Raw genomic sequence first — 27,040 nt, 5'->3', positions numbered from 1 at the left:
TGATTGGAAAAATAAATTTGGACAGCAACAAATTAAAGGGTGACAAGTAACTTTGTGAAATACATGAGGTTCAAAAAATGTCATTATGTATCAGGGAATTAAAATTTTGCCAATGTGTTGCTTTATTTGGACTGTAAATATCAAGCAAATCAATTTGAAATGGAAAGATATAGGATGGAAGAGTCAAAGACCGTACAAGTTTGCATACAAGAGAAGAAATTTGGACTTTATTCAGTAGTTGATGGAAAGCTATTGTTCAATTATGAAAAGGTACAAAACTAGCAACACTGGAATTTAGGAAGTGATGTTAGCTGAAAATTTGGTTAACAAACTACAGCAATATGGAGAATAAACCAGGAATCTGTTCAGTAGTTATTTTCAATAGAAAGTAAAGGAGGCAATCATGTACAACATTTCTAATATTAATGATGGGTTTGATGTTAATGCTAATTTTAAAAACTGGTACTTACAAACATTTTGATTGTTTCAGCATCTAAAGCAACTCCAAGATTCACAAACATGCAGCAGTAATCAATGAGCTTCCAAAGCAGGGCCCCTTTAAGAGACTCCAACGTCTACCTCACATATGGCCAAGGAGGATGATTAGATAAGAAAGGCTAAACTAGATTTAAAGCTCAGACTGTGTAGTACCACTTATGGGAATTCCTTCAAAGTGGTGGAAATCAGCACCCAAGTTCGATTTATTTCCATGACAAGGTAGGAAATTTTAACCAGCATAGATGGATTCCTGCATAGCTATGTGTTCATAGATAATACACAAGCTATAGATTTCTTCAACTGAATGTAGTATTTCAATTATGCTTTCTTACTTTAACCTAGTAGCATATGATACCATTATGTGCTGCATTGTATATAAGGTAGCAGATTACTTTGTTTACTAGTTTATAGGTCATTGGACCAATAAGAACCATAGTTTGAACAAATGGAGAAAAATGTGCGGTATCCAGAGATCCTTTGCTTTGAACATATTAAAAGATAAAGATGAATGAGTGTACAGTTTAGTGTCCTTGGTAAAATGATGAGGATTTTTCACGTTCACATATATAGTAAGGGGCTTGTGGTTATGAGAGAGGCCAGAAAGGAAATACTGGCAGCGATTGTCACTTCTTCAGTGAGATCTAGTCTATACTTTTCCTTTAAACAATGTAAGTACTTGTTGAACTGGAGACCACATTATCTTACTTTCTCTGCAGTGGCCTTGGGCAAGATTATCACCAGTGTTATGTAAATAAAAGTGATATATATACATTTTGTATGACTTCAAAAGAAGAAAATTTATTGCTCTACATTTTTCCCACATAATATAATTCAAAACAATTACTTCTGATCAGGTTTGACCAAGGGAATGAAAAATGAGGGTACAAACTACGAAGTGATGGGTAAGGTCTGGCTTGTGCTGGCTTTCAAGGGCTATCTAACAGATTGCTTTTAAATTTTTTGAGATGATTGTTAAATATAAACATTCTTTAAAGTAAATTGTATGTATTTACAATTGTATAAATCACATTTTAAGGTAAAATATTAAAAATATAGCATTTCTTAGTTATTTGAATAGATTTGAATATTATCTATGCTCTTATGTTTATTGCATTTTATGGTAGGACTACTACATAATGGTGTGATGCTAACCATTCCCCACAGTCCTGAATTGAGACATGTCACATTGAATGTAACGTGAAATGTCAGTTGGACAATGGTTAAGAATGTTACACTATTGTAGTTTCTTAATGACCAGTGATAATTTTAAAATTTACTTTTATGTATTTTATGGTGAAATGACCATTTTTCCATTTAATTTTTGTTTATAGTCATGGTCTATATTCCCACTAAACTAAAATCTTACTTTTTACTTGTTAAAGTTCTTATTAGGGGAAGTATTAAGCCTGTTATTGTAATGTAAATTTAAAGTAAGCTATCTCAAAAACTAAAAAAAAAAGGTAGAAGGAAGGAGGGTGGAAGGACAGAGGAAGAGGAAGGGAGGAAAGGAATAGCACTATGTTCTTTGAATTGAATCTACAAAGCACATTGAGTCTGTAAAAAATGAATTAAAAATTAAAATAAAAAAAATTTAAGAAAACAGTGAAGGTTAGAGTTGTTTAAACCACAGAAAGCTGGGACCAGCACTGTGGCACAGTAGGTTAATTCTCTACCTACAGTGCAGGCATCCCATATGGGCCCTAGTTCTAGTCCTGGCTGCTCCTCTTCTGATCCAGCTGTCTGCTGTGGCCTAAGAGAGCAATTGAAGATGACCCAGTTGTTTGGGGCCCTGCCAGTGGAGGCCTGGAGGAAGCTCCTGGCTGCTAGCTTTGGAGTATTTGGGGAATGAACCAGCAGATGGAAGATCTCTCTCTGTCTCTCCCTCTCACTGTCTGTAACTCTGCTTCTCAAATAAATAAATAAAATCTTTCAAAAATAAAACATAGAAAGTAGAAAATGGTACAAATAAATTTTCATTTATCACTTTGTTGATTATCTAGAATTAAAATAACAATGAAGAATATATTAATAATGCAGATTAAACTCTGAGGTATGTTATGCTTGTAGCTTTTTCCTTCTGAATAGCAAAAAATATTGAGGAAATAACTTTCCAGTATATGTTACCAGATTCATAAAAAAAGTTATTCATTCTATTGACCTAATGATGCATTGTCATTGTTTCATTTTTTTTGTCTTTCTTAATACAAGTAAAATATAAACTAATTTCAGTTAGTATTGCACTTGGAATATTTGCCATTAAACACTTGTCAACATACTATACACTCTAGAAGTTGATGGAGGAAAAAAATCAAGAAAAACTGAGATACTTGGAAGAATACATAGAACAAAGCACCTGGCTGTTCGACCTGCACACTTAAGAGAAGGAAATAAGCTTCTAGAATGTTTGGACATAGCATTTTGGGCTATCTGCTTTGGAAGATCCTTCTCCTGCATCTAAAAATAAGATTTGCAGTTAGAAGAAGCCAGGTTGAATTGAGGGATCATAGGTCGAAGGGCACAAAGTCTGCCTTTCTGCAGGCTCTTAACGTCAGGCCCTGCCCCTGATGTTCCCTGAGTGTCTCCAGAAACCTCTGCTTCCCAGCTGGCCAGCACCCTCCTCTCCACCTCAGGGGTGACACTGTTCCCCCGACATTTCCTATCTTGGATTCCTATTTTCGGAACAGTCAATATTCTCCAGTTTTCTTGACAGTCTTCTCCAAAAGAAAGTGTCCTTGTATATGTCACGGTAATGGCCAAGTGAGGGAGATTCTTCTCCCCACGCATATGTGCCTAATACACGTTCTTAAGAAATATTTATTATAGAGTGGGGCCTGTAATCATGTTTGCTCCCTCAAGTGTGTCATTACAAGTATTAGATCCCTGAAGAAAAATTCTCTGTGAGATTCACAGCCACTCATATAAATCTGTCTGTACAAAATCATTCAGGCAAATGCCTCTTGTTGCACACTCTGCCTCTTTAGCAGTACTTCAGACATCAGTTGAACAGTGAGCAAAAGTGCCTACGTGATTTCATCTCTCTTGGTTGATCTTGAATAACCAAAATAGAAAAGCATTTTACATGTCCTATTCACATAGTTTTTATCTCACTATTGACATTTAGAGTATAGCAGAAATACATCCTGCTTATGCAGGTTTTTCCAAAATTGTTTATTCCATATTTTCTTCAATGCTTATGTTAACAACTGTGATTTATCTGCAGACACAATCAGATTCAGAATAAATGTGTCAATACATTTACCTTAAAATTAAAGTCAATATATTGCTCTTATCTGTTTGAAGTAATTAAAATAATTATTTTGACCCTATATTCTATAAAAGTACATTGTAAGCACAACATCAGAAATATTGAATTATTGGGAAAACAGACAGATACTAACTCTGAGTTGTATTAAAGTGAATTCATTTTGACAAAATATTGAGAGCTTAGATTTAGAAAGATGCAGCTAAATTTCTTCAGAACAATTTCAAAACATCCCTAAAACCATTTTCCAGAAATCTGTGATTGAAGAAAAGTAAAAAGAAGTCAAATTGGTCAAAATGATTGCATTCTGACAGTTTGTGCAAAATAGGAGTTACAGTCTATCAAATGGAATAAGAGAAGGAATCAAATATGATGGTATTAAAGTACTTAAAAATAACTTGATTAGATTTGCATTAATAAGATGAGGTGATTTCAATGAATAAAGGGGTCACACATATTTACTTAATAAAACAGATACTTAAAATATACTATTTTAATTACTATCTTTTTAAAGTGTACATAATATGGTAGATATAAATCTAACTAACGAATGTTCTGATTTCTTATCTTTTTTTGCTTTACTAAGTGGCAGACAAACAAATGTCATGCAGAATATAGACTAATTGTTCAATGTACCTTTTTTTTTCTTTGACAGGCAGAGTGGACAGTGAGAGAGAGAGACAGAGAGAAAGGTCTTCCTTTGCCGTTGGTTCACCCTCCAATGGCCGGCGCGGCCGGCGCACCGTGCTGATCCGATGGCAGGAGCCAGGTACTTATCTGGTCTCCCATGGGGTGCAGGGCCCAAGCACTTGGGCCATCCTCCACTGCACTCCCTGGCCACAGCAGAGAGCTGGCCTGGAAGAGGGGCAACCGGGACAGAATCCAGCGCCCCGACCGGGACTAGAACCCGATGTGCCGGTGCCGCAAGGTGGAGGATTAGCCTAGTGAGCCGCAGCGCCGGCCAATGTACCTTTTCAAAGGTGCACAATCCCATTCAGTTTGTATCCTACTAAAATCAAATTGTGTCCTCAGATGCACAGCAGCATTTTAACCCAAATTTACTTAGTAGTCTCTATCAGCCACTCAAAAGTGTATTTTTCTAAAATAAATCCTGTAAATAATTTGTTTTAAGAAACTTCCTGATATTTCCACTACTTATTTCATCTAGAAAAATCTTGCACACATTTTGTTAATACAAAACATTCGAATTTTGTTTTTCCAGAAGCTTGAATACCGTCATATTCTGGACACTCTGAGAACGTGGAAATCAGGATGCATGCCCACTCTCCTCTGCTCGCTGGGGAACAGGCACCACTCAGGGAACAGGTGTCCTCTTCATCCCTGTGCCAGCTTCCTGCCCAGTGCCAAGTCTGTCGTCTATCTGGACTCATTAGCTGTGCAGCAGAGGTTGATGGCCTCCCTTGCATTTGGCTTGAGATTTTCCTTGTATGATTCTCAGAAAGAAATCTGAACAGGATAAATATAAGGGGTATTAACCACCACAGCCTCTGGGAAAATGTCCAAAATGTCTGAACAATCAATACGAGAGGTGGGAGGCGATCATATAGCTCTCTTCTAATTCAAGGAGGAAGAAAAAATATTTCATATGTATTCATGAAGGGATACATGCATAGTGCTATAATATTAGGTAGAAAAGTAAGATCAAATTAGCAATAGAACTGAAAAAAATAATCTGAGTTTTTTTAATTCCACTGTGTGTGGAATTGCATGCCTACAATGAGAAAATTTGTTCTGAAGATGTACGTGAGAGTAGTTTAGTGTGACTTTTTTGGAAAACTTGTCTCAAGCTAAAATACTATTTTAACAGAATAATTCATTAAAACTAAATCTGTTCCTTAAGGAAGTCTACTAATTAAACAGAGGGGGTAAGGGAAAGTTGGATATGCATGCAAGTCCCAGAAGCAAAGGTATACAGATGCAAACAAGCATGGGAACTGGAAGTATCTGTGAGAGGGGAGAACAATATGACCTGATTTACAGAGAGTTGAGAGAGTGATTGGGAGCACAGACTTGTACGAGATTTTTTTTAGAAAAAATTTATTTATTTATTTATTTAAAAGGCAGAGTTACAGAGAGGCCGAGACAGAGAGAGAGGGAGAGAGAGAGAGAGAGAGAGGTCTTCCACCCACTGGCTCACTCCCCAAATGGCCACAAATGCTGGAGCTGTGCCAGTCCGAAGCCAGGAGCCAGGAGCTTCTTCCAGATCTTTCACGCGGGTGCAGGGGCCCAAGCACTTGGGCCATCTTCCTCTGCTTCCCAGGCCATAGCAGAGAGCTGAATCAGAAATGGAGTAGCCAGGACTCCAACTGGTACCCATATGGGATGCCAGCACTGCAGGCTGCTGCTTTATATACTACACCACAGTGCTGGTCCCTTGTATGAGATTTAAAGTGCTGCAGAATGCTCAAAACGGAAACACCAAGAAAGGACAGACCACATGAAAGCTTAGCTAGGGATCAAGAGAATAACAGGGATGTTTAGGAAATCTAAGCAGACGACATCCTGTGATAAAGAAAGTTGAAAGGAATAAGGACTGCTTAGTATTGAACCAGTTACTGTTGATACAATAACATCAATGAAAATGTTTGATTTTATTGAATTTGGAAACCTTCATTTGAAAAGATGTGCTATTGTTTATCAGTTATTCTACCATTAGGAGAAAAGAAATCCTGGCACATCATCTATGACATTCTTTTGATTATAAAACAGTCTGATTTCTGAGATGCTAAAATGTGAGATATAAGTATGTTATTAGATGAACTATATGTAGTAATATCTACTGTTTAACAAGTGCATTTATTTGTTAGGAATTGTAGTGAATGTTATACATACATTAACTCACTCTTAAAAAGGCCCTATGAGCTATTACTCTTATAATAATAGATATTAGCATAATCCTGTTTCTACAATGAGAGAAAACCAAGGCTTAGAAAAGTTAACTATGTCCCCTTGAATACACAGCAAGAATTAGAGAGTCAGGATTCTTTATTCAAACCAAATCTTATTTTTAAATGTATATATGTAGTAAACCAATGGAAGGCAACATAAATTCATATTATCATATTTTCTGTTAAAGATATAAGAAAATTCTATGAAGAATCTAGAGGGTAAAGGAAAATCAGAAAGTCGTGTGTTCCAAGTTTTCTGGTATAAGAAACTAGAGCTAAAGAGGCTGTGCTGGCAGTGATGGGAATATGCAGAAGGTTATCTGGTTTCAGAGACTGTAATATTTATTTAGGAAAGGTTGAGTTTCAAATAATGTCAAGGTGACAGACTCACACTGCCACTTAGCATTTGCATATATGGAACTGAAATAATGGTGAGAAGTCGCGAAGTGACACATAAAGTGGAGTTTGAAGCCACGAGGGGAAATCAACGACGTTGTGTGAAAATTTAAGGGAAGAGCAGGAGACACAGAATGAATATTTGAGCATAAACCACAGTTTTGAATCAAAGCAGAAAATGCCAGGTGCAGCAAAAGAGAAATTAGTTGGAAAGAACAGAATAACTGGAATAATAAAAAGATTTATAGATCAAGAGAGTCTAAAGAATTGGAGAGATTTAATAAAATGAATTAAGAAAAGGTTATTGAATTTGGGTAGGCAGGTGGTGATATTAAGAGAATAATTGCAGCACTATGGTGGTTTCAGAAGCCGGATTTGCAGGAGATTAGAGAACAGAAATGAGTAGAAGCTGCGGCACAGGTGTAGGTTACACATTTTAGGAAATTGCAATAAAAGGAAAGAGATAAATAGGACGTGAGTTAATAGTGAACTATGAAATGGGGAAATTTTAAATGTCAGCAGAAGCAGTGTAGTAGCAAGGAGAATGGAATGCAGAATGTGATTTGAAAATATGCTACAGAGAAGTAGCTTCACTTCGGAAAGTCCATTCACCGTACAATAATTTATCAAGTAACCACTCTACCTAGCAGTGCATAGTTCCTACCTTCAAGTTGTTGAAAATCTAGTGAGGATAACTGGTAAAAAGCAAGTGGACTATAGAAAGTTATAGTCATATTAAAGGTAGTTTAGCAGGCAAAGGGAACACAAATGAAAGGGCCTGACTCAGACTGGAACCACAAGGTTTGCCATGGAGGTGAGGTTCAGAGTGTGAAAACCTAAGAATGTTGAAGGTAGATCAGGCAAAGAGAAAGTAAAAGGTAGGGAAAAACAATGGGAAAGCTTAGGATTTTTTTTTTTTTTTTTTTTTGCTTGTTTGGGTACCTGCGTATATTTCAGTGTGGCTGGTGAGACAAGGAGGAGAATAAGGAGAGAGATGACTGAAGAGGTTAGCAGGGGCCATGCTAAGGTGGTTCACATTTAGCTGAGATTTAGTTATAGCTGTTTAGTAATAAGGCTGTATACACACCAAGAAAACATTTATGGAAAATTTAAACTTTATCTTTCTTCACAGACGATCTCTCTTGATTTTCCATAAAAGTTCATGCCTAATGTTTTTATCAGATGAATAGTATATTAGTTGTGGACTAGTTTCCTTTGGTTACTGTAACGAAATTCTAACAACACAAAGGTTTTATTCTTATATAGAGATTGTGAAATTCCACTACAAAATTAATCTCCGTGGGCTAACACCAGAGTCTTCAAAGGGCTTTTCTGTTGGAGATCTTAATGGAGAATTATTTTCTTGCCTTTTCCAGCCACTAGACACCATTCCCATTCTTTCCTTTGCCACCCATGCTTTAACCTAGGAAGTCAGCAATCTTGGGCAGGTGTTTTTCACACTTTATGCTGCTGTTTTTTATACCTCTATTATGTATAGAGCCCGGGCTGATAACCCAAATTAATCTCCTTATCTCAATGCCAGTTGGTTAATAAATTTGATTCCCTCTGCAACCTTAATCCCTCTCTGTTTGTAACTCAAAATATTACTAGTTTGTGAGGAATATGACACTGATATCTTTGGAGGTTATTATTCTGCCTATCACAATTGGGAATCAATTTGACAAGAAAGATCCTAAAAAACAGTAAGACAGTGTGCAAAACTAGAGATCAGTAATGAATTAAAAAGCATCCAGTCAATATTTGATATATGCCAAGAATTTTGCTAAATAGTATATCACATTGTAAATTATAAGACATTCTAAGTGGGTCCTAAAAATGAAGGAAATAAAATATATAAATATGATGCAAACCATAAAATAACACATCAAGTGAAAATATTGTAGTAAAATTTAGATAAATTGATACTGGGAGCAATTATTTAAGTTAATATTTTGCAAACAATGAAAGTAAGAGAAATTGTGCTAAAACGATTTAATAAACAAGATTTGTTGCAAAATTTGGGAGTTCATAAGGAGTAATAAGTAACAAATCAATAATTCCAGGAGAAGGGATACATACACATTGTTTTTAATTTTTTATTTATTTGAAAGAGTGACAGAATGAGAGCAATAGAGAGAGATAGAGATAGAGAGAAGCGGGGGAGAGGGAGAGAGAAAGGAGAGAGATCTTCCAATCCCAGATTTCCTTCTCAAATATCTTCAGCAGCTAGGGCTGGGCCACGCCAAGGAAGGAGCCCTGAGCTCAGCTGGGTCTCCTGCATGGGTGGCAGGGACTTGAGTACTTGAGTCATCACTTACTGCCTCCCAGGGTGAATAGCACATGAAGCTGGACAGGAAGGGGAGCCATGACTCAAGGAAAAGGCATTTTGTATAGGATGTGGGTATCCCAAGAAGTGGATTAGCCATTGAGCCATGATGACTGCCCCTATGTACCCTTCATTTTTTAAAATATGGCCAAGCAACCCATTATTCTGGCAAGGAAGTGTCATTCCAGGGTCATTACATGTGTGGTAGTGCTATAAATCACAGTATTTTGAAAGATCTACATCAGAAGACCTAAATTCACATTGAGATGATATCAATTATCCTGTTACCTGAGGGAAAGTCACTCTCCCTGTCAGGAAAGTAATGTATGTTATCTACCTCTCAAGATTGATGTCATTATCATTACCTGAATGTGCTTATAAGCTTTAGAGTGCAATGCATTTTGGTTATGCTATGAAAATTCTATTAATTGTAATGAACTTTAATTGCTAAATGGAAAAGTTTTTAAATAAGGGAAATGGGAAAATACTTTTGTTTCTCATTGTGAACGACTCTTTAAGTGTGTGTGACCTAAAGTTATTATATCAAGAGAGTATAACTTACAATCCACACTAAAAATAGAATGGAGAAGAGATGAAAATCTAGACGTGGATGAGAAATCAACCCCACAGAATCACAACTGATAACATTACAAAAAGAAATGTTTATAGGAACTGGTGATTAATTTCATAGGAACAGTATGAAAACCAAAATTATAAAACTAAAATTGTGTATAAGAACAAAAGAATGGTCCAGCATTGTGGAGTAGCAGGTAAATCATTGCCAGTGACACTGGGATCCCATATGGGTGCCAATTTGGGTTCTGCAGGTGTGCCTGGTAAAACAGCACAGAATGGCCCAAATGCTTGGGTCCCTGCACCCATGTGGGAGACCTAGATGAGAATCCTGGCTCCTGGCCCAGGCCTGGTCCAACCCTGGTTGTTGTGGCCATTTTGGAGGTGAACCACTGGATGGAGGATCTTTTTTCTCTCTCTCTCCCTCTCTCTCTCTCTCTCTCTGTGTAACTCTGCCTTTAAAAATGTACAATAAATCTTTAAAGGCAAAATTTTAAAAAAATGTTTTTAAAATATAGTTTAAAAATCAGTCAAAAACATCACATTTCAAAGTAGACTAGAATGAGATTAAGTGAATAGAAAGATTTGGGCATCCTGACACATACAAAGCCATGTTCTTAGAAGAGGCACTGAGGAAAAAATAGAGAAATTACATCATTAGATTAATAGATAGAGGTGACAGATAGATACAAATGTAAATAATGGGGGTCAGTGTTGTGGTGCAGCTATGGCCATTTGGGGAGTGAACTAGCAGATGGAGGATCTCTCTGTCTCGTCTCTCTCTCTCTCTCTCTGTAGTTCTATTTTATTTAAAAAAAGAAAGGAAATTTAACAAATGTATAAATGACTCAATTAATTACACTGTAATTCAGAATCTGTTTCATATGATTTTTGGCAAGTAACCCTCTCCTCCATAAATAAGCAGAGACCATCTCTAATCAATTTGCCATCACTATTCATTGCAAAATGCTGAACAAATCCTTGAACTCAGTAAGTATCTTCTCAATTAAATTGAAGATGCATGACGTTTTAAAGAGAAACCACAGAACACTGATTTAGAGCCAAACGTTCCACAATCACCAAAATTAGAAAATCAGCTTGAAATTTCTTAACAGTTACATATTTCAGGGGCTGAAACTTGGAATGTTACACACTATCATTAAAATAATATAATTAAATCCGGATATCAGCTCCACCTTGGGAATACTCTGGCGTCTTGGTTTTTGTGATTGATGCTGTTAACTGTAGAGGCAGACAGGCATGCAGAGGAGGAAGGAGGGAGGGAGAGGGAAGGAGAAAGAATAGAAAACGCTAGGAATTCATCTTTCTCTTCTCCCACTTTTTATCCAAGCTGAAAAGCTTTTACGGTTCCCATAGTATAACAGATAAAATTACTTTTTAAAAATTGTATTTTTACAATTGTCTGCCAAAAATTGGTACCAACACTGAATGCACAATATATATTTTGTACCTCCTACAGTACTTTGTTTAGTCATATTGCAATATGACCTGAAAACGAGGCAGCGGTTTCGCTGGATAATTAGATAGATACTTTTTGCTTTGCTTCTAGAAAGTCAGAATAACCAACGACTAACAGTGGGAGAATTTCACAAGAGTTACTTTTAGTTCCCAAGTGATATAACATTCTCTTTCTACTTATCAGTGAGAGGAACCCAAAGAAAAAGACAGAATGCCTTACAGAGTGAACAAGACTCTTTCCCATGGGAAATAAAAGAAAAGCAAATGATTGCTTTAATAAATTTTTAGAAACACTAGTCTCTTCATTTCATTTCATAAGAAATAAATGGAAAATGACTTTCCAAAGATGTGATATTGAACTTGATTGGCCATTTCAAATGGCCAGAAATTTGTATAGGTGGCAGTGAAATGCAAAATGGTAGACAGTTCTAGGACCATCACCACTTTTGGTCTCTATTACACTCACTGGATAAGGATCTTGACACAAATCACCAAAGGAATCCATATAGATCCCAGGTATGCAACTATAACACAGATCTCATTATTTAATGAACTATATAAATCTTATTTTATCCAGGCTGGCTTTACAAACAACATCATAATTTGTTCTCAGGTCATGAAATTTGGATAACTACCACTCTAACTCCCAGGTGTACCACAACTCAGAAAGATTAAAACACCTGTTGGTGCCTCACTGCCCTCCTTAACAGTAAGATACTGCTCTGCAGGCTCTCAGTGTTACAGTGATTGGACAGCACCAGGACTGTTATTGCAGAATGCCCTGAAGAAAATGACACTGCTCTACAGTTCGTAACTTTCTTGGTTCCTTTCAGTTTTCTAACATAACAGCCAAAGGGCATGGCGAATATAATAGAGAACTTCTTGCATGGATACCAGTTGATAGTGGTAGACCTTTAAGATCAGTGTTATCCCGGCTACCCATGATCTGCCATGATTTAAAACAAATGATTTTTTTAAGTTGATTCAAATTGCCTTAATATCTTCAGCGAACTGTGGTCTAAGCATTAAAAGATGGCAATTGTTAAGGTCAGTAATGGAAGGAATTTTAGAGTTGGAGTGCATTTATCTGTATCTTCTGCTGTTTTATTTATTTATAAATGATTCAGAGTACAATGGAGACACAAGTTATTGAAATTATATTGTCCAAGGATTAGCTTTCACAATTCTCACTGCCTGCAATTTTTTTTTTTTTTTGAATGAACAGTAGAATATCTTGCTTTGGTTCTTTTCTTTCGAGGTTTAATTGGTTCATGATAAAATTGATTACATAGGCCGGCGCCGAGGCTCAGTAGGCTAATCCTCTGCCTTGCGGCACCAGCACACCGGGTTCTAGTCCCGGTCGGGGCGCGGATTCTCTCCAGGTTGCCCCTCTTCCAGGCCAGCTCTCTGCTGTAGCCAGGGAGTACAGTGGAGGATGGCCCGAGTGCTTGGGCCCTGCACCCCATGGGAGACCAGGAGAAGCACCTGGCTCCTGCCTCCGGATAGGTGCAGTGCGCCAGCCACGGCAGCCATTGGAGGGTGAATCAATGGCAAAGGAAGACCTTTCTCTCTGTCTCTCTCTCTCACTCACTGTCCACTCTGCCTGTCAAAAAATAAAAATTAAAAATTAAAAAATTAAAAAAAATAAAATTGATTACATATACTTAAGGCAAGAAAAACAAAATATTTTAAATCACTTTATTTAAACCTAAAATAAGTTTTACCTTAAATATTTATTGTTACAAATAACATGAAAAGCTCTACTTTTATCTAAAACGTTTAATAATCTGATGTCCTTCTTACAGTGTTTTCCACTGGCAACTTCTTTCCTTTTGAAAACATAACAGTGGGCATAGAGGATACTATATGTAGCTCTGTGCCACAAAAACATGAGTCCCACTTGCAATTTACAGGACTCCATCGAACCTGCTTAAAGTGGATGAAGGACTTTAAAACATTTAGATCTTCCTTATTCAAAGGAAGGCTATGCTACATAGGTTCCATGAGGGAAATTACAAATTCACAATTTCCCCCACCCCACCTTTTTATTCTATTTGGGCCCACAATGGACTGGATGATGCCTATCTATTTTTTCAGTATACTGATTGAAAACTAAATTTCTTCCAGAAATGCCCTTAAATATAAACCCAGAGATAATGTTTTAACCAAATATCTTTACATGCCTTAACCTAGTGAAATTGACAAATGAAATTAACCAACACAGACAGTAAGTAGAATGAACATGTCATATAGTATTTAAACTAAATCTCCTTTTGAGAACAAAAGAAGGCAAAATATCAAGGAAAATAGGCAGATGGAGGCTCTTCTGAATATGATTGATACACACACACCAAAGTGGCCCTAAAGGGTCTGCCTTTGATCAGATCCTCAGGAAGCTCCTACAGTTGCCTCCTCATACATTCCTGTCAGTCACACTGGTTTTCTTTTTGCTTTTCCTCAGAGACACTAACAATTGTCATACAGTGGATGTTGTTACTATTTCCAGAATTGTTGAGAATTCTTTTCTACTAGGCCCACTTCAGTTCACACAAATCGTTTACTAGGGTAGTCTTCCATACTAATTACATATGTATATATATATATGTGTATATATATATATAAAAATGTGTGTGTGCCTGTGTATGCACGTGTATATGCACATATATATACACACACAAATATACATATAGCACCATCACCTCTGTTTAGTATGTTTTACATTCCTTGCTTTATGTATTTTTTACATATTTATTTATTTGAAAGTCAGAGTTACAGAGACAGAGAGAGGGAGAGATCTTCCATCCACCAGTTCATTCCCTACATGGCAGCAACAGCCAGGGCTGGGCTAGGCCGAAGGCAGGAGCTAATATCTTCATCTGGTTCTCCCACATGGGTGCAGGGTTCCAAGCACTTGGGCCATCTTCCACTGCTTTCTCAGGTACATTATCAGGGAGCTGGATTGGAAGTGGAGTAGCCAGGACTCAAATCTGTGCCCACATGGGACGCCGGGATGCCAGTGCTTTAGACAGTGGCTTAACTTACGGTGCCACAGCTCTGGGCCCACTTTATATATTTTTCAAACTGCAGTAACTGTTACTTCTGAAAAAGTAAGTCGCTATTTAACTGAAAACAAAAATTAAAGTCAATTTTGCCCTCCAAAAATGACATAATTTTACCCCCAGGAAGACTCATTCTTTGCTTCGTTAATGTGGGGAAATGCTGGAATTCATTTCAACAGGAGTTTTCAGTTGAAACCAGTTATGCCTTCTTGGATGTAGTAAGAAGCTAAAGAGGATCCTGAATTGCTTTCCACAACAAGGTCAGAAACAATGAGTTTCTATAGAACATTGAAGTAGAGAGGTTGTTCAGAATGGATACAAGAGTAGAATATTAGAAATGGCTACTCTCAAGGGGAAAAAGTATCCTAACTCTTTAAACAGCAATATCTAACATTACATTTTTCCTTTTTTTATGTTTACATTATACCTTAGTGTTGGGCCCCAACGTGATCCTTCTAAGAACCACAATTTTGTAGGAATAATTTAAAAAGTGCAGGGTTCTAAATTGGTAATAAAACTGGCAAAGTGATAAGAAGTAGACCATCTGATCTATCATGAAAAAGCATGAGTTTGAAACGGGCCAAAAAGAATTTCGTAGGGGTGTTGTATAGCTCATTCCATTTGCATCATCCCCATCTTTCATTATCTTTAGAGATATTTTGTAACTTTGTAAGTTGTAGAATTGAAATGATTTCTCTTCATAGACATACAGAGTTATTGTGTCCAATGAAATTCAATCGATTATTGCCTGTGGATAGACTAATTTTATGCATTATTTGTACAGTCAACTTTATTAGTTCTTTAGTACATATGGACATGTGGCTCTTAAAACATCTTACTAGTTTTCTAATTAATTGAGCTAAATAAAATATCTGATATGTTCATTTCATGTTTCTGGCAGAGGCACAATTATTTTGACTTTAAAAATATGTTGCAACAGAACTCAGATTATCAGAAACCAGGTTTGTTGGACCAACTGGAGTTCATCTGGATTCAGAGGTATAAGAAAAAAAATTCCTGCTCCCTCAAAAATATATTAGAAGTTTTACTTTGAAAATATAAAAAGAAAATGTTGTTATCAGGGTTTTGTGCATGAAGACATGTAATATACATAGCAAAGTCTGTAATGCATGGTAAATGTTTAGAAAATCTTAATTCCCTTTCATTTTATCCAGGAAAATTTTTCACTTGCCAAATATTTAAAAATGTTTTATGATGTCTGTTTGCTTTAGGATTTTTCACAGTGGAAAGTCTTAAAAATTCTGGCTCTTAGACAACAACATAGATCAGGGTCGGCAAACTTTTTCTACAAAGGAAGAGATAGTAAATATTTTATGCTTTGCAAGCCATATGGTCTCTGTCACAACTATTCAACTTTGCTATTGTAGCACAAAAGCCGTCTCTAGCACTACATAAAAAATGAGCAGCGTGGCTATGTTACAATAAAATGTTATGTACAAAAACAGGGTTTGGTCCATGGCTGTGGTTTGCTAACCACTGAGGTAGATGTGATAATTTATTCAAGGGCTTATTATGAAACTATCATTTAGAACTGATTACATAGAGCTATTAGATTACTTATTATAAAATTAAAATCAAGAGTGCAAATATAGAATCCCATGGCTTTTCATGGTTTTAACAATGAAAAATATGCATAAGTCCAAAAGATTACTAATAGCCAAAAATACACAAATATGTTCTAATTCAATAACACCTGCAGTTATAAAGCATGATGTGTATAAATGAGACCTAGGTAAAGGTTGTGTAAAACAAAAAGGAGGGGTGGGCATTCAACTTAGTGTTTAATATGCTGCCTGGGACCCACATCCCATATCAAAGTGCCTTGCTTTGAGATCCTGCTTCACTTCTGATTCCTTCTTTCTGTTATTGCATACCCAGAGAGGCAGCATGTGGTGGCCAATATACTTGGGTCCTTGCTGCACATGTAGGAGACCTGGATTGAGCTCAAAGCTTTTGGTTTAAGCCTGGCCCAGTTCTGGCTGTTATGTGCATTTGGGGGATGATCCAGCATATGAAATATCTTTCTGTGTCTTTGTCATGATCTCTCTCTCTTTCTGTCTCTGCCTTTTGAAAAAAAATGGAAATAGATGACATACAAAAATTTTTATAAGTGAAAAGGAAATACTTCAAAACTATAATGGTTACTCCTCTTGGGAAAGATGGAGTGCCCATGTGGGCACAGATTTGAGTCCTGGCTACTCCACTTCCAATCCAGCTCCCTGATAATGTACCCGAGAAAGCAGTGGGAGATGGCCCAAGTGCTTGGAACCCTGCACCCATGTGGGAGAACCAGATGAAGATATTAGCTCCTGCCTTCGGCCTAGCCCAGCCCTGGCTGTTGCTGCCATGTAGGGAATGAACTGGTGGATGGAAGATCTCTCCCTCTCTCTGTCTCTGTAACTCTGACTTTCAAATAAATAAATATGTAAAAAATACATAAAGCAAGGCTCTAAAACTGAGATGCTGCCACTTAAGTTCACTTGCACTGCCCCGACATACACATTCCACATGGCAGGGCAAAGTTGGTACTTAACAATAGTAACGTTGAATGTAAATGGTCTCAATTCCCCAGTTAAAAGACACAGACTGGCTGAATAGATTAAAAAAGAAAACCCATCTATTTGCTGCCTACAAGAAACACATCTTACCAAAAAAGATGCTTGCAGACTAAAGGTGGAAGGATGAAAAAGATAACCCATAGCAACTTAAACCAAAAAAGAGCTGGTGTGGCCATCCAAGTATCAGACAAAAATAGACTTTAACGCAAAAACCATCAAGAGAGACAAAGTGTAACACTATATAATGATCAAAAATCAATTCATCAGGAAGTTGTGACCATTATAAATGTAATTGCACCCAATCACAGGGCACCTGGCTATTTAAAAGAAATGTTAAAGGATTTAAAGGGAGATATAGATCCAAATACAATAGTGATGGGGACTTCAATACCCTACTCTCAGCAATGAACAAATCAACAAAACAGAAAATCAGTAAGGAAACATCAGAGTTAATCAACACCATAGACCAAATAGACCTATCAGATATCTACAGAACTTTTCATCCTACAGTTGCAGAATACACATTATTCTCAGCAGCACATGGAACTTTCTCTAGGATTGACCACATACTAGGCCATAAAACAAGTCTCAGCAAATTTTAAAAAATCAAAATCATACTGTGCATCTACTTCGATGACAACAGAATGAAGCTGGGAATCATCAACTAAGGAATCTCTAGAACATGTGCAAGCACATGGAGACTGAACAACATGATCCTGAATGAACAGTGGATCAAAAGAGAAATCAAAAAATTTCTGGAAACAAATGAAGATGACCATACAACATACCAAAATTTGTGGGATGTAGCAAAAGCAGTGTTAAGAGGAAAGTTTATAGCACTTGGTGCCTACATCAAGAAACTGGAAAGGCACCAAATAAATGAACTATATATGTACCTCAAGGACCTAGAAAAAAAGCAGTAAACTAAACCCAAAACCAGTAGAAGGACAGAATAATTAAAATTAGAGAAGAAATCAACAAAATTGAAACCAAAAAAGACAATAACAAAGATCAGCAAAACCAAGAGCAGTTTTTTTGAAAAAATAAACAAAATTGACAGACCATTGGCCCAACTAATTGATTTCTGGCCATTGGCCCAACTAATTGAAAATAGATCCCAATTAAAAATAAGAGTGGGAATGGGAGAGGGAAGAACTGTACAGATCAGCACACATTCCCACAGACCTATCCCTAATGGTGAAGCTAAAAACTTGCCTTGGGACTCCAAATCCCATTTAGCTGGATGGTACTAATACCATCTTATGTGATAAATGATTACATTAAGTATGGAATTGATCATGTACATGGGACCATCAGTCAAAGTGACCACACAAATAAGACAAGTGCCTGGTAATAACAATAGATAGAATTACAAAGGAGAGAAAGTTCCAACATGGGATGCAGTCCACACAGCAGACTCATAGAATGACAAATACACTAAACAGCACTCTGACCTCAGAATCAGCCCCTAAGTCCTGACTGAAAACACCATGAGAACATTTCAGGCATGGGAAGCCAAGACAAAGTGGCAAAAACAGTTCTGCATGAAGGACCTCTGAGTGAGACCCCAGTGGAAAGAAGGGGCCATCAAAGAAGGATGCACTTTTCTCTGAAGGGAAGAGAGAACTTCCACTTCACATATTGCTCTGTCTAAAAACCAATGAAGTTTAGGAACCCAAAAGGCTTCCATAGCCTTGTCAGCTCATGTCAAGAGCCTCAGATGATCACTGACGTCATAAATTAGAGTGTCAGTTGATAAATCAACAATAGGAGTCACTGTGCACTTGCTCCCCATGCTGGACCTCTGTCCTTAATGAGTTGTACTATGAGAATTAATGGTAAAACTTGTCTTCAAACTGTACTTTTATACTTTGTGTGTCTGTATGGGTGCAAATAGTTGAAATCTCTCCTTAGTAAAGAGTTGGTCTTTTGTATATAAAGTCAGTTAAAAACAAATCTTAATGGAAAATGGAACAGGAGAGGTAGTGGGAAGTGGGATGGGAGTGTGGGTGGGAGGGTGAGAATGCAGGGAAAAAGTACCATATCCCTAAAAGCTGTACATATGAAAATTTGTATTCATTAAATAATGATATTCAAAAAAAGTTTGTTTCCAGTGTCAGACAGAAGGAAAGTCTGTTTGTTCAAAGTTTTTCCCAACATCTCTGTTTTCCTGAATAAGGATATCCCTTTTCTCTGTGAATAGATAGGGTCCTTCTAGAATGAGGGTCTTATGACCTACTTTCAGGGGAATTTGAGCTAGGGTTTAAGGCCTCCTTTAGGGGACAAAGGCAGGGGAAAATTTTTCTATGTTCCATAGCTTTCATCTTCTGTTTTCTCCAAAGCCAGGGTATTTATGTTCCAGGGTCATGTATTATCATCATCAGTCCTTACTTAAATCTTTGCTTGAATCCAGGAAGAAAAACATAATTTGTTAAAGTTATCAACTTTTTGCATTATGTCTTTAATATCATGCTGATAGTGGTATTTCTCATCACTAGTTCATGTCAACAGTCAGCCATGATTTTAAAGTTTTGTGTTTTAATTTGATATAAAATAATGTATTTTAATTTAATATAACCAAATTGAATTTTAGGGTATTATATAAAGAAAAAACTCCCTAATTTTATTTTCTCCTTAATGACAGATCAATTTGTCAAAAACCTCATTTCTAGGTAATGGCACCTACCTAATAGTTTCCAGGTAGATTAAGTATTTCACATTTATTAACTTCTTAGAATAATACCTGACACAGAGTAATATTCAGCACATGATCACTATTGTTCTCATGATCATCATCACCATTACTAGAATTGTTTTATAACCTAAGTATTTTTTGGCACTGTGTTCTGGAGCATCAGAAATCTATTGAACATCATCTCAGTTTCTCGTTGTTCTGGTGCGTGTGGCTTGGATGTGCATATCTTTAGTAACTGAAAATGTCCTGTGTTGTCAAAATTATTCTGGCTAGGCTCACATATTTTCCCTACTGGAGAAACTTCAATGCATATTGTCAAATTCAAAACAAAATTTGTATTCTGATTTTTATTGTGATTAGGTTAAACATGTGAATTACTTAGTGCAAGCTTTACTGTTGGTTATTCTTCCTACCTAGGAACATAGCCTGCTGCAACCTTTTTTGTTTAAAGATCTATTTATTTATTGGAAAGAGTTACATCAAGAGAGGGGGAGACAGAGAGTTCTTAAATCCACTGGTTCACTCCCCAAATGGCTATAATGACCAGGGCTGGGCCACTCCCATGCCAGGAGCCAGGAGCTTCATGTGTATCTCCCATGTGGGTGCAGGGGCCCAAGCATGTGGGTCATTCTTCCCTGCTTTTCCAGGCACATTAACAGGGAGCTGAAACAGAAGTGGAGTGGCCGGGACTCAAACCAGTGCCCACATGGGACTCTGGCACTAAAGATGGCAGCTTAATCTACTGTGCCTCAGGACTAGCCCCCGCTTCTCCATTTTGTCAAGTCTCCTTTTATACTCTTCTGCAAATCCATGTAGTATTTTCAGAGAAGGCTTGCATATTCTCATGTTTATTGCTAGAAATTTTGCATTTTTATTAGGTTGCCAAAGGGTTATTTTTTCCATTATATTTTCTAACTGCTTAAACTTAGCATATATGGCTGACAGCCTGTGTATATTTATTGTCAGTGACTTACTTTTGCATTGAACTCACTCAGTAATTATAATTCAAGACACTATAATTCAAGACTTTGCATTGTATCAAGAAGCCGTCTGTTGCAGCAAAATCTTCACTCCAAATTTGAACAGAATTGAGAAGAAAAGACTGGGTGAGGGAGTAAACTTCTGTTTACTCTTCACAACGAAAGAATGCATCATCCTTTTTATTTGCAGTGCCAAATATTGAAAGTGACTGACTATAAGAAAAGCTTGCAGGTGATGGCCTAGGGTCCTAATGATGACTGAAATATGTAGTATGTAGTCTTAATAAAACTAACCATCATCATCCTTTACTCTTAGCAATTATAAGTATATGTACCTTATTCTATACAGTGTATCTGTGAAATAAGAAAGCTGTTCCAAAAGTGTGGTCCAATGAACCCCTAGGCATAAACAAGTTAAATGGCATCTGTGATGTCAAAATTATCATTCATAAAAATACTAAAATGTTACTAGTGAATGTTATTAACTAAATGTAATTATTTTTATTATTTTTTCACTATATTAACATTTTGGAGCAATAGTAAGAAAATCATTAGTGCGTTATCATGAATCAAGGCAGTGGTGTTCAACTACAGTAGTAGCTATTATATTCTTCACCATCATATACTTACAGGTAAATAAAGAAGCAAAGGAAAAGTTTCACTTATGAATGTCCGATGAAGCAGTAAAAGTTACTAATGTTAGTAAATCTCAGTCCTTGAGCATATGTCTTCTTATGTGTGACAAAATGGAAAGTGCACATTACTGTCTGATAAATAAGGTGGACTAGCTACTCTCTTTCATGGAGCACCATGGTTTTTTGAAAAGATGACTTCCAATCTAATGGCTATTCAGACTGTGGTATTAGGCAGATATTTTCTTCACGATGAAACAAATACTGTCAGTTATTTACTACCAATAAGTTATTGGTCTTAGGTAGCCTCAGGCAGGTTTCTATATTTAAACCTTACTTCTTTGTTCCACAATTTCCTTCTGCTATTTTCCACACTGGCACTAACATTTTCCATTTCTATAAACACATCTCAGTGTCTCCCATCTTAAAATACCATCTGTATACCACACATGTACTTTTGCCACCACATTTTACTTTTTCTCTTTATATTTTAGTTAGATGAGTTATAATTTCATTTTTCCAATATTGACATTCTAGATAACCTTTACTTTAAAAATTGAGCTTTTTTCTGTAGGGCCTGCAAGAAATGCATTAAATTGATTAAAATTAGTCTGGAAACCTATCATATAGCAATAGAAAACTATGTACTGTACAATACTTACACAAAATATTTCCAGTTCCTTTCTCCCACCTATAATATCATAATCTATTTTACTATCACATATGCTTTCAATTATTATGCACTATAGCAATTAGAATTTAAAAAATGTTTATTTATACCAATTTATGCCACTACTAGTGCCCTTCATTTTTGTTAGTACCTTACCATCCCTCAGCAGTGGATATTAGTCCCAGATCTGTGCAAGTTTCTATTATTATGTGTCAGGTTGACATAGACTTTGTGGCTAAAAGTACCACTCAGATTTTTGAATGAGATAGAAAGGATGATGCACATTATTGAGGATATACTAAAAGCCACTAAATTGTACAATTTAAGGTGGGTAGTTTTGTGTTATGTGAATTTTACTTCAAAAAAGTCTTCAACTGGTCTAGCTATAACCAAGAACTTTTATTCTCTTAGGAGAAGATTAGAGCTCTTTCAGCTTAAGGTGATGAAAAAGGAAAGGCAAACAAAGCAAAAACATATAAATAAATGTTTTTGCTTTGTTTTGTTTTGGTGCTGTTCCTGAGTGAATTCCTCAATACATCTCCCACACACATAGCTTCAAGGCAGTTCACTGGGAAGCAAATGCGCCTTAAATAGAAACAATCATTTTCAAATCCTGCTAGTTTATAAGTTTAAGGTTATTGATACATTGATGATTAGCTTCCTTGCTCTTTGGTTACAGAAAAAAAAAAATCATGACAAGCTGAATAGAGACCCCTACATAAAATAATGTCCATGTCCTGATCCCAGAAATTTCTGAATGTGTTACTTTACTTGCTAAAAGGAATTTTGTTATGGGAAGACTATCCTGGATTACCTACATAAGCCTAAATATAGTCATATGGGTCCTTTCAAGAAAGAGGCAAATGATAATGTGATAACAGAAGCAACTGGACAAGGATGGAGATTAGAAGACATTGAACTGCTGGCTTCAAGATGGGAGGGAGGGACCACAGGCCAGGCTTGCAGGCAGTTTCTAGAACACAAAAAAGGCAAGCTGGACTCCACAAGACTGCCACCTTGTAGGTTCCTTTCAGATTTTGACCCCATAATATTAGATAAAAACTTATACTACTTCAAACAATTTGGTTGGTAGTAATTTGTTATATCTCCAATGGGAAGCAAATATATAGGGTAATCATTTGAAACAGCAGGAGCAGGTGACTCTTAGATTGCACAAAATGATGGCCACATATGTACAGGGAGAAACAATTATGAAGTCATTCCTCTTCTATGTTTTCTCGGTATTTATAATATAGTTATTTTTATTTTTTGATTAATTTATAATTAAAGCTTTAAAATCACTGTCATTTATGTTTGCTCTGACTGTTGCTCCTTCCACACAGAGAGCAATTCACTTCTTTTTAGCACCAAGCACACATGAATGTTTACCAAAGACTGCATACAGTTCTGCACTCTGCTGTATGGCCACTCAGTAGTTAACTCATTTTATCCCTCTAGTGCTTGACTCCTTGGACCCATATTCTGACTAATGACAGTTTTAAATTGCTTTCCCTAGACTTTATTCTTGGCTTTGTATCCAACCTTGATTTCAGCTTTCCCATTCCAATTTAAATGAGCAAACCATGTCTTAAATGTAGCACATCTTTTTCAACATACAAAATTTGCCCCTACATTCTACATACGATTTTTCCTTTCAACAAGTATACTTTTAACATCTCTGAAACATAGCATTGGCACCTGAAGAATATGCTGGAAATCAATTAGCAATAATGGCGAATTTCACTAGAAAAAGTTTATTAAATACAAGTCTATAGAACAAATGATCACATTCAGACTTTTATCAAGTGCTTAATGCAGAACATTTAGTAATAAATTCTCAAAGACTCTATGATTAGATTGTGTATTATTATTTCTATATATTAGAATCACTAATTTAACATATATTCTTGAGGCTGGTGCTGTGGCATAGTGGGTAAAGTAGACAGCTGTGAAACTGGCATCCTATATGGACACCGATCCGAGTCCTGGCTGTTCTACTTCAGACCCAGCTCACTGCTAATGCACTGAGAAAGCAATGGAAGATGGCCCAAGTACTTGGGCTCCTGCCACTCACGTGTGAGACCTAGAAGAAGATCCTGGGTCCCGGTTTTGATTTGGCCCAAAATGTATACATTTTGTATGTGTGTGTATACATACACACATATATACATATTGTTTTGAGGATAGATTTTTTTTTGTTATCTCGAAGTTGCTTGGTTGAAATAGTGGAATAGTCATGCCCTTGAATGTGGTAAGTTCTCCCTTTAAGGTTTATCTTTCTGATCTCAGAGGTCATCTGTTTACATTTTCATTAGTAAATCTCACACTACTCTGTCAATATCTTAGGGTTAAATTTTATGGAACTGACCTTCCCATCATTCATATTTAGGTTCAACTATTATTGTTATGTTAGTGATTATCATATATAGGCCATTTTGCATATTAGCTTGAAAAATATGTATGATGGATACTTTATAAACCCTTGTCTTCCAGTATGAGTCTAGTCTATAAATAGTAGGTAGGAAAAGAGAAAAACAAAAACAAGCAAAAGTAGACAGCTTCTGTGGACCTTAAATTGAAATAAATGTTAATATTCAAAATGAGTTTTTTTAAATGGGGACAAAGTCTCAGGTGTACCCTGAAGTACGTGTCCATTAAAGCTGCATAAAACTGCTAAGACAGGATGCATATACAAAGGGTAGAGGGTGTTTATCTTCGATCTTTGCTCCTCTTTGACTGTTAAGTCATGTGCAGTTTCCAAACTCCTGATAAAGTGAAATTTAGAACAGATCACTTTAGCCCACTGCTTTGATGAACTGAGCTCACCAACCATAAACATTTAAAATGTGGTGACAGGAAGGTTCATTTGAGCAGGCTTTTGGTTCTGGGGAATAGAGGAGATATAACCGATATTATTTGTGGAGCCCCTGTGTGAGCCCTGAGTGAGCATCCGGTTTTGTTAACTGAAATAGAAACAATTTCCTCTAGAATTGCTAGTGTTCCCTCCCCTTGACAGGTACTCAATGAAAGAAACTCAGAGCCCCTTGGTGTAATTAAGTATTTGCCTGTGAGAACCACTCTGACTCATTCCTCATTTTAAATTGTTTCCATCCACTTCTTTTTGTCTCTCTCGGCTTTTTGGAGGGGTTTTGTCCATTTTTCTAACTTTTTGTTTTGTTTTGTTGTTTTCTGCCAGGGCTGTTGCTCTGCCTTTGGCTGTGCCACTTCCTAACATTTCCTTGGGTCACTGCAAACATCTCAGGCCCTTAACTTTGTTAACGTTTTTATTCTAAATTTTTTGTTTTAAATTGAGGCTCTGGAGCTGATGAGAATATATCAGTTTCAGCAACTGAGGGCCCATTGAAATACAAAAACTGTCTCTTCTGGTGAACACTGTGAATGGAATACTGTGAATACCTTTACTAAGGGCACGTAAAGACAAGTTTAATATCTCCAGGGCTCAGTCACTTAAAAAAATAAAAGGATATTAAGACATTCTGAGGAAATGCAGACCTTCAAATTTATCTCACCCTGCAGCAAGCTTTTATGGCGTATTTTAAGGACTTGGTACTAGCTCTCCTATTTAATGAGCAGTTTAATTTAAAGCTTAAAATTATTAAGTATTTCAATGGAGTCATAAATAATGCAGTTTATAATATTCTTATCAAGCATATAAAGATACATTTGTCTGGAGTTAACCACATACTTTTAAAGTAGCTTGACCTCTACAGATGTATAAGAGCATGCAATTAGTGCAATTTGTCACAGGTCTTTTACACGTTAATAAGGTGTAATTAATTGTCTGTTTTGTCTAATTAACTTTTCAGACATTGGCAGCTCTTGTTCTTTTAATACAAAGCCAGAGTGCCCTATTTGCAAGTCTAATATTTGACACAGAATTCTGACAGTCAACTCAACTCTACTAACCAAAAAAGGAACACTAGGCAATTAAGAACTCAACAGATAAACATCATATATCTTCAGGATACTGATATGTTTTATTATAAAAATTCAGAAATAAGTTACTCCAAAAATGCTATTCTAAACTTTAAGGGTGAAATTATTTGAACTAGAAAATAAACTATGAGAAAACAGATATACACATTCCAAGGATGTGTTAATATGTAAGACATCTGTAAAAAATTTCAGATTTGTTCATTCATTTAACAAGCCTGCCATTTATCACTATTCATTCATTTTTTGCATCTGCTAACTGTGTTCAAGATAGTTTGTTAATAGCTAGAATTTGAATGTAACCAAAATGAAACAACTATCCTTTATTGAAATTAGGTTATGTGGTCATTAAATTTTAATTCAATTGAGAGTAAGATCAGATGTATATACTCTATGTAGATTCTTTTCACACTTAGTGAAATATAGACCAGGGTGCACTTTTATGGCATTTTTTCGCTCAGTATGTGCCAATATATTTACTCTGTTCTTCACCTTATTTGAATTGTAAAATTAATATAATATTAGAAAAACACATTGTGCTGTATAGTATTATTAAATATTATTCCAAAATATATTTCATGGGTGAAATATTTCTGAAAGGTATCATGATGTGCTTAATACTGAGTCAGAAACAAACTGCCAGGGAGCCGTTCTGAAAACTGAATCTGTGACTCCAGGGAACTGTGAAGGACGTCACATTTGAAAAGTGGTTTCCATCATAAAACATGCACTTGTTTTCAAATCCGAAGTGATGTGACAACAAACATATGTTCTACTTTCTCCATTGATAGGTGTTTTTCTTAGGACACCCCTTAGATTTGAAACTCCCCAACCGAAGTCCAAATCCGAGTTTTTAAAGCTCCTGATTTGTATAGTTACACTGCTTTCCAGGGAATTTTCAGAAATTTGGCATTCTATATGACAACATTAATTTTTCCTAGACCCCATTGCTTACTTTCAGAATTCATATAAAAAGATATCTGGAGACAGCGCCGTGGCACAGAGGGTTAAACCACTGTCTGTAGCAC

General features: G+C 36.4%; 1 long non-coding RNA gene across 1 annotated transcript; it reads left to right on the top strand.

The window, feature by feature from the left end:
* Window positions 1-646: 646 nt before the first annotated feature.
* LOC138843277 (uncharacterized) lies at window positions 647-7,965 on the top strand. The gene is made up of 3 exons (XR_011377987.1): window positions 647-717; window positions 4,416-4,529; window positions 4,983-7,965. It is a non-coding gene; the product is annotated as an uncharacterized lncRNA (long non-coding RNA).
* Window positions 7,966-27,040: the final 19,075 nt, after the last annotated feature.

The sequence above is a fragment of the Oryctolagus cuniculus genome, chromosome 8 (assembly GCF_964237555.1).
Source record: "Oryctolagus cuniculus chromosome 8, mOryCun1.1, whole genome shotgun sequence".
In the NCBI taxonomy this organism is placed as follows: Eukaryota; Metazoa; Chordata; class Mammalia; order Lagomorpha; family Leporidae; genus Oryctolagus; species Oryctolagus cuniculus.
This window is presented reverse-complemented; position numbering and strand designations above follow the sequence as displayed.